Below are 13,401 nucleotides of genomic sequence, written 5' to 3'. Positions count from 1 at the left end.
TTAGAAAATACCATTAGGGTATTTGATGAGTTATCGTGTACGCTTGAGGAGTGCGTGAAGTGTGCAGTGTCACTCCTATGAAACTCGGCCTACCAATGGTGGAATACTCTCATGTCCGTTGTATCGAGAGAGAGGATACCCTGGGAATTCTTCTAGGAAGAGTTCTGGAAGAAGTACGTTAGCCAGAGATTTATAGACCAGAAAAGGAAGGAATTTTTAGAGCTGAAGCAAGGTCGTATGATAGTGACGAAATATGAACATAAATTTGTAAGACTCAACAAGTACGCCCAAGAGTGTGTATCTACCGAGGCCATAATGTGTAAGAGGTTCGAGGATGGCCTGAATGAAGATATTTGAGTATTTGTTGGCATCCTAGAGCTAAGGGAATTTGTATTACTGGTTGAGAGGGCTTGCAAACCAGAAGAGTTGGTAAAAGAGAAGAGAAAGGAAGTTATTGTGTCACGTGATTTGAAGAAGAGACAGATTGGGAAGCCACATCAGTCCTCATCTAAGAGATCGAGGGAATTCACTACCCGATCGAATGCTTCAGGGGGATTCTCAAGTAAAAACAAGAACAAGCAGTACATGGCGTCTAAAGCCCGAACCACTTCCATTGCAAGTGTTGGTAGTGCTCGGCCAGATAGGCCAGAGTGTTCGTAGTGTGGTAGGCGTCATTTTGGCGAGTACCGAGGGAATGAAAGAGGCTGTTTCAAATGTGGGTCATTAGACCACTTCATCCGAGGCTGCCCTGAATTAGATGAGAAAGAGAAAAAACAAGAGGTGAGGGCAAGTAGTGCTCCTTCGAAGGCTAAATCACAAAATAATCCTGGCAGTGAGGCTAGCAAGAAATGTGCTCCTAGAGATTCAGCCTGCAAAGACTTACGCCATTCGCGCTCGCGAAGAGGCACCTTCACCAGATGTGATTACGGGTACTTTCTTTCTTCACAATATTTCTGTTATTGTTTTAATTGATCCGGAGTCTACTCATTCCTATGTATGTATGAAATTAGTACCCAGTATGAATATATCTGTTGAGTCTACCGAATTTGCGATAAAAGTGTCAAACCCGTTAGGCAGGCATGTGATAGTTGATAAAGTGTGTAGAGATTGTCCTTTGATGATTAGAGGTCATTATTTTTCGGCTAACCTCATACTACTACCGTTTGATGAATTTGATCTAGTTTTTGGCATGGATTGGTTGACTGCTTATGATGTGATAGTGAATTTCGGTAGCAAGTTTATTGAAATGAAATGTGAAAATGGGGATATTATTTGGGTTGAACCAGGTAAACCGGATAACACACCAGTACTAATCTCATCTTTGATTGGCGAGAAATATTTGAGAAAGGGTATGAGTCTAACCTAGCATTTGTGTTGAACACCAAGGAGTCTGAAGTGAAAATTGAGACAGTGCCTGTGGTATGCGAGCACCCGGATGTATTTCCAGAAGAGTTGCCAGGGTTGCCTCCAACCAGAGAAGTTGAGTTTGGTATTGAGTTAGTCCCTAGTACGGCACCTATCTGAATTGCTTCATATAGAATGACTCCAACGAAGTTAAGGAGTTGAAGACTCAATTACAAGAGTTTACGGATAACAATTTTGCAAGACCGAACTATTCACCGTGGGGTGCTTCGGTACTTTTTGTGAAAAAGAAAGATGGGTCTGTGCATAGACTACCGACAACTCAACAAGGTGACCGTGAAGAACATGTATCCCTTGCCAAGAATCGCTGATCTGTTCAATCAATTGAAGGGAGCCACCGAGTTTTCTAAGATAGACTTAAGGTCAGGCTCCTACCAGTTAAGGGTTAAGGAGCAAGACGTACCGAAAATTACTTTTCGGACAAGGTACGGCCATTATGAGTTTCTCGTCAAGCCCTTTGGTTTAACGAATACCCCTGCGGTATTTATGGATTTAATGAACCATATTTTTTTACCATATTTGGATAAGTTCGTCGTCATTTTTATCGATAACATATTGATTTATTCGTGTGATGAGAGCGAACACGCGGAGCATTGAGAATGGTTTTACAAACCTTGAGAGATAAGTAGTTATACAACAAGTTTAGTAAGAGTGAATTTTGGCCATGAGAGGTCGGATTATTGGGACACATTGTGTTTGGTGACGGGATCAGAGTTGACCCGAGTAAGATCTCAGCTATCGTTAGTGGAAATCGTCGAGGAATGTGATAGAGGTTTGAAGCTTTTTGGGTTTGGCTGGATACTACAGAAGATTTGTGAATCGATTCTCTATGATAGCCATTCCGTAACAAGATTGTTACAAAAGGATGTCAAGTTTGAATGGACAGAGAAGTGCCAACAGAGTTTTGAGAAATTCAAGGGTTCGTTAACCGAAGCTCTAGTTTTAGTGCAACTGGAATCAGGCAAAGAATTCAGGGTGTATAGCGACACCTCCTTGAATGGATTGGGGTGTGTTCTCATGCAAGAACGCAAAGTGATAGCATATGCCTCGAGACAACTAAAGCCGCACGAGAAAAATTACCCGACCACGATTTGGAGCTAGCGGCTATAGTGTTTGCATTAAAGATTTGGAGACACCATTTGTATGGCAATAAAACCCCGGTTGTTCACTCATTATAAAAGCTTAAGGTATGACTGATCACGCGATCTTGTGTGATAAGTTTTAAATATTTATAATTACTAATTCTTGAAACTAACTATTATCGCAATGCAAGCAAGTGTACCTATCGAACAGTAGTATAGTTTTAGCAAGACTAGATTGTTGAACCCAAAGGAACTAAAAGTACTAATTAATGACTGTCTTTTTATTATCTAGCCTAAGAATAAAGGGGTTTTGTTTTAACTAACTAATTAACTAATCTAAGAATTCACAGAGAATGGAATTGGGGGATTACTTTTGGAAAATGATTGAATTAAGACAATACCTAAGGAAAAATCCACCCAGACTGTACTTGTTATTCTAGCTCCGAATCGAACGATTTATTCATTTAACTTGTTCCGTAGAGATCCCTAAGTTATGTTTTTATCCCTATTCAAGACTAATAACGTCTAATATCTAGATTGAATAATTGAGACTTTTCTCTAATTAACACCCTAGGGTTGCATTAACTCGATCTATTGATCCCCTTATTAGGTTTCACCCTAATCTGGCAAAATCTTGTCACCTTATGTCTAGGCACGTAAACAATTCCGCTTAATTATGACAAATGTACTCTTAGACAAGGTCTATTCCTCCTCTAAATAAGACTTATCTTGAATCTATATCCTGGGATATCAAAATAAGAATTAAGAACACATAATTAAGAACAAGTTAAATATTTATTATACAAAAATAATAACAAGATTCGTCTTAGGTTTCATTCCCCTTAGGTATTTAGGGGATTTAGTTCCTAACTAAAAAGGAAAACATCTCAGAAGAATAATGAATACAAAACATAAAGAAAACCCAAAACTCCTGAAGGGAAATTGAGGGGAGATCTTCAGTCTTGATGGTGACTCCGGCTTCTGTGATAGATCAATCGGCTTCTTTCAAGAAATTCCTTCTTTCCTCTCTGTGTGTCCCCCTACTTTCCTCCTCTAGGGTGTACTTATAGGCTTTAGAGTGCCTAAAAGCCCTTAAATTTGGCCTTTTCCGAATTGGACTCAACTTGGGCTCGACAGGGACACACCCGTGTGAATCGTGCTTCGAATCTTCCAAATTGACACGGTCGTGTGGTATGCCTGTGTGAGGAAGTCCAGGCCGTGTTGATTTCGTACTTTGGTCCATTTTCTCTATTTTTGGTCTGTTTCTCGTTCCTTTCACTCTCCTATGCTCACCTAAGTATAATTCATGAAATTAAGGTATTAGGAGCATCGAATTCACCAATTCTAAGGAAAAATCATCCATACAATGCGTTAAGCATGGGGTAAAAATATGTATAAATTACGGTTTATCAAATACCCCCACACTTAACCATTTGTTTGTCCTCAAGCAAAATTCTCAACTCATAATCAAAATAAATTCTTCTCAATTTATAATTTCTATTGATAATATCTCAAAATAATCCATAAGTAATCATACATTGAGAATTAAACTAAAATAACATAAAAGTTTCAAAAACTCCAAGTTGAGTGTTTAATCATGCAAACATAGGTGTTTAAGGACAATAATTGAAGCACTCAATAGTCAATAATGAAAAATTATTACCATAGGCTTGCATGAAAATCAAATCTCCACAACTATAAATTGAAATGATACACCAATCAAAAGATCTTTAGAGGGTTGTAATGAGGCTTGGTTAGGGAGTGTGGTCACAAGCTGAAAGAAAGGGTTAGAATTGAGATTGACTTGAAAAATTTGCCTAACTAGAAAAATGGCTAGTCATCAATTGCGTACAACAGAGCTTTTCTCAGAATATGGAATTTTAACTTCTTTAGCTTAGAAGATTACTACTATTAAGATGTATACACATTTTTTTTAAGAACAAGTTAAATACAAAGTAGAATAAAACTTACCTAAGCAACTATTTCAATTTCAATCTCGATAAAAAATTGGGGATCAAATTAATTTAAGGGATTTCAACAATAATGGGTTAAGGGTTAATATTAAGGGTAATACAAGAAATGGCTTGTTAGCTCAACGGGGTTTACTAAGGGTTAATCATGGAGGTAGGCTTTTCATGGCATGAGTGGGTTAATCCTAAGTGCCTTAATCATTTTGACAAATCAAATCAAATGGTGAGGTCTTGACATGCATAATCAAGCAAGTTCTAGAATAACAGTTCAATACTGACGCACTCAAAGCAATAATAAAAGTGAGCATGAAAGAATTAATAGATGCTCAAAAGGCTTAAAAATCTCACAAAAATTATGGCTTTTTGATGTTTAGAACTTGTGAATTCCAACTCAAAGTAATACCTAAACTTTGGGGAAACAACCTAAGATTTTAAATTCTTAAAAATCAACTTATCATGCTTGATTCTCTAATGTCTTAAAGTTTAAACAATCAATGCATAAATGTCTATGTTTTAATTCGAGATATATCAATCAAAATCATAAATCAATCAAAATTTATCCTAAATATGATATGAGAGCTTTTCAAGAGAACAAGACAATCATTCAGGGATTTTTCTAATAATGAAATGAATATCCCCCCCACACTTAAGATGTACATTACCCTCAATGTACAAAGATAGATAGGAAAAAATAAATTTGTAATCGTAAGATAGGGGGAGAAGTGAAACTTCCTGTATGATGAATTCCTCGAACTGAAGTTCTGGAGAGTAATCGGTGTGAGAGTGCAGGAGGATACTCCGGCAGTGGTAGAGGTTCATTAGTCCATAAGTCCATAAGTCCTGCGCCAAAAGAATATTATATCTAGTGGTAGCTATGGTCGTGGTCGATCAGGACATGGCAGTTGTGGAGAACCTTCCCCGATGGAGTTTTTAGTTCCTATGCGATGATGAGCTTAGGAGCGCTATATAACTGTGATAAGATAAGGAACTTTTTAGGGGATATTAGGAAGAATAATTACTCATAAAGAAATATCTGAAATTGATTATTAAAATAAAATTCTAAAGTATAATAAAAAATAAAAAGTAGTTTTTATAAAAATTAAAAACATAAAATAATAAATAAATGTTTTTAAACATCTTCATCATTGGATGGTTCACGAGGTGGGACTAGCGATGAGATGTGGATGTGCTGACAAATCTGCTATAGAGTAGCATCAATGTTATCGACTCGTTGAAAACACTGCTGATGTCAGCATATGAAGCCGTCGCATGAACTGGACGAGAGGGTGGTGGTGGTGGCTGAGACAGTGGGTCCTCGTGCTATGGAGGGACATCATCAGGAATGTCCTCGTCGGCCTCCTCCTCGGTAGATTGGGTGAGACGATATTGAGGAGGGTAGGTTTATTGGCGCTTTTCTATCATCCTCATGCTAAGCATGCTCGAGATGCCTTGTGGAGACATCTGGCCAATGAGGATCAAGGATGATTTCTGGGCCGCGGTGTTAATGAGCCCGAAGTGTCGAGCCAACCGAGTCACGTAGGGGCCAATGGAGATAACCCCCTTCATATGCCGCTCCATCTGGTGCTAAATCGTGGGGGCAATGAAATAGGCAAGGTCGATGACGTGCCCGTGCGACATACACCATAAAAAGTAGGCGTCGTGAGTGTTGACGACGCCAGTGCTCTCTCGCCTTCCGGTAATCGTGTAAGCCAAAATGGCGTGTAGATGCCTCAGGGATGGTGGGAGAACTGATGCCTTGGAGCGGCTAGGGTTGTAGGAGGCAGCGCCAGGGGCCAAAGTGTGCAAGCACTTCGAGGGAGAGAAATGTATGTGGCAAGTGAGAGCATGTATTTCATTCTCCTCCTTAAACTCCTCCGTATATAAGCCCAGTACAGAACCAAACTCTAGTACGCGTAATTGGCGAATTATTCCTCCTAGGCGAAATTGGACTGTGCCGGGATCATCGTAGTTTGTCATTACGGTCTAAAAATAGAATGTTGAGCATACTTCCATCGTGATCTCGAGATACATCGGCTCGATGATCCCAAAGAAAAGCTCCCAAGGGTCGGTGGTTAAGAGGGCCCGAATGCATCAGCCAATTAAACTTGTTCTACGGTAGTCCAGTCAATGCAGTGGCCCGCAATTAAAGGTCAGGCCCAAAGTATTTGGTAAAGTTCTTCTTGGGGCCCACGGGGGAACTGCAGGAGAAGGTGACGAATTTTCGCGGTTGAACCCGCGGAGGATGACGCTCCCTTTCTTTTCTTCGAAGCAGGTACGGCAGTTTTCTTTCCTCGTGAAGACGACATGGTACCTGCAATCAAAACCATTAATTCATCTTGAGGAATGATCAAAGTAAAATGAAGACAAATTTTAAATAACAATCATAATTTCAGCAACGACTAAGACTAACAAGTTAACCAGAGCAGTCAATTATACGGTATAAAAATGGCAGCAGATTTCATGGAATGCAACATGTTTGACGGATGAAAAATGTTAACACTAAAGGCATGAGTATGTCTATTATTCTAACCATGAATATTTACTTCTAGCTAATCAAATGGAGTAGAGAAATCATATAATGAGTAAGGATTTGAACATGAAAAAGATGATAACTTGTTCTATAAATGAAATTTAAGTGATAGAAAGATGAAAATAACATGAAAAATGAATACTACTGTGATAACTAACATGAAAAATGAGTGCAATTAAAGGGAAAAAGTAAACAAATGCTAGAAAAAGGAGAATGAGCGGCAAAAATGGAGTTGGTAGCGGCGCACGGGCGTGGTGGGGAGGGCGTGTGGACTAACAGCAGCTAGGGTTAGGGTTTTTGTGTGAAGAAGACAATGAGCAGTGCAGCCTATTTATAGATTTTGGGGCACACAGCCACGGAACACGCCCGTATTCCCCAATTTTTGCCCGTGTGATTTGCAAATTTTGAATTTGGGCGCGTCTGGCTTTTAGTCCACGCCCGTGTTCCTTGGGCGTGTGAGTGCACACGGCCGTGTCTGGCGTTATTCACTTCTCCCACACCCGTGTTTGTATGTCCACACCCGTGTTAATTTAACAGGTTCGACCATGGGTACTAGACACCGTGCTGTTTTAACAGGTTCACCCACGGTTCTTCCACACGTGCGTGTCGCATGCCCGTGTTTGTTTTGACAGGTTCGACCAAGGCCATGTCGCACGGCCATGGCTTTTTATCGTAGCCCGTGTTTGGGAAAAACTTTGCCCTATTTTCACACGGCCTTAAGCACGCTCGTGTGCTTGGCTGTGTCTCTGTGGAAAACTTGTATTCAAGAGCTCCGTTAGTAAGTTAGGTGTTGAAGACTAAATTTTAAAGAAGTTGATACAGTTAGTGCTCGGGTTGCCTCCCTAGAAGCGTATATTTATAGTCTAAGCTCAACTTACCTCTCCATTGAATGGTCATGGTGGTTCGAAGAGTTTATACTCCTCATTCCTACTATCATTCTCATCAAAAGAAGGTTTTAGACGGGTGTTGTTTACCTTAAAAGTGCCGAACTTGGGTTGACTCACCTTGACTATACCGAATGGGAAAATGCTAAGTACCGTAAGAGGGATTTCTTTATTCGGTTTGGTAGTGACAATGTGAGGATCTGCGATATCTAATAATACTTTATCTTCAACCTTAAGTTGATTTGGGAAGGTATTGAGCTTGTTTTGGCGTAGTTTTGGTTTATCATGTGTTCTCGGTTTATCCATCCGCCATTCATCTAGCTCCTCGATTTGTAGCCTTTGATCTTAATGAATAGGTCCTCTGCTATTGCTTGAGAATGGCTCATGTACTTCCTTCAGACTCATTTCCTACAAAGAAGGTTGCACCATATTGTCAGTTTTAGTAGAATGGTTTAGACGATCACCTTCAATTTCCAATGTGTTGCCGGAATTGCGAGCTTGAAGGGTGATTGTTTCGTCTCCCACACGGAGTGTGAGTTCACCTGTTCCAACATCAATAATTGTTTTAACAGTTGCTAAAAAGGCCCTTTTTAGAATTAAAGGAGTGTTGCTATCCTCCTCTATGTCTAGAACAATGAAGTCAACGGGAAATATAAATTTATCGATTTTAACTAGCACATCTTCAATGATACCCCTAGGAAATCTTGTAGTTTTTTCTGCTAATTGAATGCTCATCCTAGTTTGTTTGGGTTTCTCGAGACCTAATTGTTTGAACATTTTGTATGGCATGACGTTAATACTAGCCCCTAAATCAGCTAATGCTTTATTAACATCTAAACTACCAATTAAGCAAGGAATTGTAAAACTCCTTGGATCTTTTAGTTTGTTGGGTAGCTTATTTTGGAGAATAGCTGAGCAAACTATATTTAGCTCCACATATGACGCCTCGTCCAACTTTCGCTTATTTGCTCAAAGCTCCTTTAACAATTTCATTGAGTTTGGCATCTGTAATAGAGCTTCAATAAACGACAAGTTAATATGTAATTTTTTAAGAGGTTAAGGAATTTACCAAATTGTTCATTTGAGCGGTCTTTGCTTCTCGCGTTGGGGTATGGCACATGAGGTTTATATTCGACATTCATAGATTTGTTTTTATTATGACCTACCTCACCTTGACCTCTACTTACCACAGTTTCTTGCTTCGGTTCTGGCTCGGGCTCAACAAGTCCTTCTTCATCTTGAACATTAATCGCATTGAGTTGTTCCCTTGGGTTAGGTTCAATATTACTTGGCAAGCTACCTTGTGGTCGTTCGGAGATTAGTTTAGAAAGCTGGCCTATCTGAGTTTTGAGCCCTTGGATTGACGCTTATTAATTTTTAAGTGTTGTTTCAATGTTCTGAAAATGGGTTTCTGACACCGAGATAAACTTTGTGAGCATCTCTTCAAGGTTCAGTTTCTTTTCCTGTTGATAGGGTGGCTGTTGATAGCCTGGAGGTGGTCTCTGATTTCCTTGGCCTCCCCATGAGAAATTTGGATGGTTCCTCCAACCTGCATTGTAAGTGTTACTATATGGATTGTTTTGAGATCGAGAATTATTACCTATGTAATTTAACTACTCGTTATCCATGTTGTGGCCATAAGGTTGGTATTCCGAATTGCTTGATCCACCTCCACTTGCTTCGCACTGCATTACTGGGTGAACTTGTGAAGAACTAAGAAAACCATCAATTTTCTTATTCAAGAGTTCTACCTAATTCGAGAGCATGGTGACCAAATCGACGTTATAAACACCGGCTGTTTTTGTTGGTTTTGTCCTCATGACTTGCCACTGATAGTTATTCAGTGACATCTCCTCTATAAACTCATAAGAATCTTTAGGTGTTTTATTATTGATGGTTCCGCCAGCAGCTAAGTCAACCATTTACCGAGTCGAAGGTTTCAGACCATTATGGAACATATGGAACATTTGAACCTGAAGCCAAAGTGGTAACCCATGGTGAGGGCACCTTCTCAGTAAGTCCTTGTACCTCTCCCATGCATCGTAAAGAGTTTCTAAGTCCATCTGCACAAATTAAAAGATATCATTACGTAATTTCGTTGTTTTAGCCGGCGACAAATATTTTAATAGAAATTTTTCGGTCATTTGTTCCCAAGTAGTGATTGACCCTCGTGGTAATGAGTTCAACCACTGTTTAGCTTTGTTCCTCAATGAAAAAGGGAATAACCGAAGACGAATGGCATCATCAGAAACACCATTAATTTTAAATGTATCGCATAGTTCCAAAAAGTTTGCTAAGTGAGCGTTGGGATCCTCATCCTGTAAACCATCAAACTGAACAAATTGTTGTATCATTTGAATAGTGTTAGGTTTTAGTTCAAAAGTATTTGCAGCTACAGTAGGTCTAATTATGCTCGATTTAGTTCCTGTTAAAGAAGGTTTAGTATAATCATACATAGTGCGTGGAGCAGGATTTTGATTAACGGCAATTACAGGAGGTAGCTGATTGTCTTGGTTTTCAGCCATCTCTTCAGTTGAGGGTTGAGTATCGTCCTCTTACTTGTTCTCTGTGTATCTTAAGCTTCGCCTTATTTCTCTTTCGTTTCTGCGAACTGTGCGATCGATTTCTTCATCAAAAAGTAGTGGTCCTGACGGGTTTCTTCTAGTCATAAACTATAAAAACCTGCCAAAAGAAAGAAAAAGTAAATTAATAAATGATAATAATAATAAATAAAAATTAAATTGCAAGAAAAATAAATGGCTAAAGTAATAAAAATTGAGCGTTCCTAATATCTTAGTTCCCCAGCAACGACGCCACAAACTTGATCGCGCGATCTTGTGTGATAGGTTTTAGATATTTATAATTAATCATTCTTGAAACTAACTATTATCGCGATGCAGGCAAGGTACCTATCGAATAGTAGTATAGTTTTAGCAAGACCAGATTGTCGAACCCAAAGGAACAAAAAGTACGAGTTAATAACTGTCTTTTTATTATCTAGCCTAAGAATAAGGGGGTTTGTTTTAACTAACTAATTAACTAATCTAAGAATTCATAAAGAAAGGAATTGGGGGATTACTTTTGGAAAACGATTGAATTAAGACAATACCTAAGGAGAAATCCACCTAGACTGTACTCGTTATTCTGGCTCCGAATCGGACGATTTATTCATTTAACTTGTTTCGTAAAGATCCCTAACTTATGCTATTATCCCTATCCCTAGATTGAATAATTGAGACTTTTCTCTAATTAACACCCTACGGTTCCATTAACTCGACCTATGGATCCCCTTATTAGGTTTCACCCTAATCCGGCAAAATCTTGTCACCCTATGTCTAAGCGCGCAAACAACTCCGCTTAATTATGACAAATGTACTCTTAGACAGGGTCTGTTCCTCTTTTGAATAAGAGCTTATCTTTAATCAGTATCCTGGGATATCAAAACAAGAATTAAGAACACATAATTAAGAACAAGTTAAATATTTATCATACAATTCAGAAAATAATAACAAGATTCGTCTTGGGTTTCATTCCCCTTAGGTATTTAGGGGATTTAGTTCCTAACTAAAAAGGAAAAAATCTCAAAAGAATAATGAATACAAAACATAAAGAAAACCCAAACCTCCTGAAGGGAAATTGAAGGGAGATCTTCAGTCTTGATGGTGACTCTGGCTTCTGAAATGGATCAATCAGCTTCTTTCAAGTAATTCCTTCCTTCCTCTCCGTGTGTCCCCCTACTTTCCTCCTCTAGGGTGTATTTATAGGCTTTAGAATGCCTAGAAGCCCTCAAATTTGGCCTTTTCCAAATTGGACTCAACTTGGGATCGGTAGGGACACGCCCGTGTGAATCGTGCTTCAAATATGCCAATTTGACACAGCCGTGTGGTATGCTCGTGTGAGGAAGTCCAGGCTGTGTTGATTTCGTACTTTGGCCCATTTTCTTCGTTTTTGCCCCGTTTCTCATTCCTTTCGCTCTCCTATGCTCACCTAAGTATAAATCATGAAATTAAGGCATTAGGAGCATCCAATTCACCATTTCTAAGGAAAAATCATCCGTAAAATGCGTTAAGTATGGGGTAAAAATATGCATAAATTACGATTTATCAATGACTCAAAAAGAGTGGAATTGACGGCAACGGCGATGGTTAGAGCTGATAAAAGACTACGAGTTAATAATAAACTACCACCCAGGAAAGGCGAATGTAATCACCGAAGTTCTGAGTAGAAAGTCATTATCTTCCTTGAGGGCTATGAACGCTCAGTTGTCCAGAACTGATAATGGTTCAATTCTGGCTGAGATAAGAGCTAGACCGACATTCATTCAAGAGATTTATGAAGCTCAGAAAGATGATAAGGACTTGCAAGCTAAAATGGCTCAGTATAAGATGAAAAATGGATCAGAATTTTGTTTTGGCACCGATGGTTGTATGATGTACTGAGATAGAGTTTATGTACCCAAGGATAATGAGCTTATTCAGAGGATTTTACGAGATGCACATAGTGGTTTCTTGTCTATCCATCCGGATAGTGTAAAAATATATAATGACATGAAGAAAATGTACTGGTGGTCGAGAATGAAAAGGGACATTTCTGAGTTTGTTTCTAAGTGTCTAGTTTGTCAACAAGTGAAAGCCAAACACCAAGTACCTTCGGGTTTGCTTCAACCCGTAATGGTTCCTAAGTGGAAATAGGACTAGGTAACCATGGATTTCGTATCAGGGTTACCTTTAACGCCAAAGAAAAAGGATGTTGTTTGGGTTGTTATTGATATGCTTACAAAGGCGGTGCATTTTATACCATGCGTACTGACTATTCCCTTGATAAATTGCCCTATCTATATGTTTCTGAAATCGTGAGACTTCATGGAGTGCCATTGTCGATTATTTCGGATAGGGACCCAAGGTTTACCTCGAGGTTTTGGAAGAAGTTACAAGAAGCTTTGGGGACAAAGTTGAATTTTAGCACAACTTTTCACCCGCAAACCGACGGTCAGTCCGAAAGAGTAATTCAGATATTGGAAAACATGTTGCAGTGTTGTGTTTTCAAGTTTCAAGGCAATTGGGAAAGGTATTTACCACTAGTTGAATTCGCCTATAACAACAATTATCAATCAAGTCTGAAAATGGTGCCTTATGAGGCTTTGTATGGGTGTAAGTGCCGAACGCCTTTATATTGGATCAAACTGAGAAACAATCAGATTCACCGGGTCGATTTAGTCAGAGAGACCGAAAAGAAAGTTAAGGTGATTCGCGACCGTTTGAAGTCCACTTCGAATAGAAAGAAATCCTAAGCAAATTTGAAACGAATTCGTTTCAAGTCAGTGATAGGGTGTTTTTCAAAGTATCCCCATGGAAGAAAGTCCTCAAATTTGGTAGAAAAGGCAAGCCAAGTCCTCGTTTTATAGGACCTTATGAGATTATTGGGAGACTAAGGCTCGTTGCCTACCGATTGGCTTTACCCTCAGAGTTAGAAAAGATTCACGACGTATTTTATGTGTCCATGTTACATCGATA

The 13,401-nt window shown here is 39.2% G+C and overlaps 1 non-coding gene across 1 annotated transcript; it reads left to right on the top strand.

Annotated features, from left to right (window-relative positions):
* The first annotated feature begins 9,877 nt into the window (after window positions 1–9,877).
* Window positions 9,878–9,984, top strand: LOC121210681 (small nucleolar RNA R71). The gene has a single exon (XR_005905795.1). It is a non-coding gene; the product is annotated as a small nucleolar RNA R71 (small nucleolar RNA).
* The last annotated feature ends 3,417 nt before the right edge of the window (window positions 9,985–13,401 follow it).

The sequence above is a fragment of the Gossypium hirsutum genome, chromosome A11 (assembly GCF_007990345.1).
Source record: "Gossypium hirsutum isolate 1008001.06 chromosome A11, Gossypium_hirsutum_v2.1, whole genome shotgun sequence".
Taxonomy (NCBI): domain Eukaryota; kingdom Viridiplantae; phylum Streptophyta; class Magnoliopsida; order Malvales; family Malvaceae; genus Gossypium; species Gossypium hirsutum.
The sequence above is the reverse complement of the archived record's forward strand: the minus strand, read 5'-3'. Positions and strand labels throughout refer to the sequence as shown.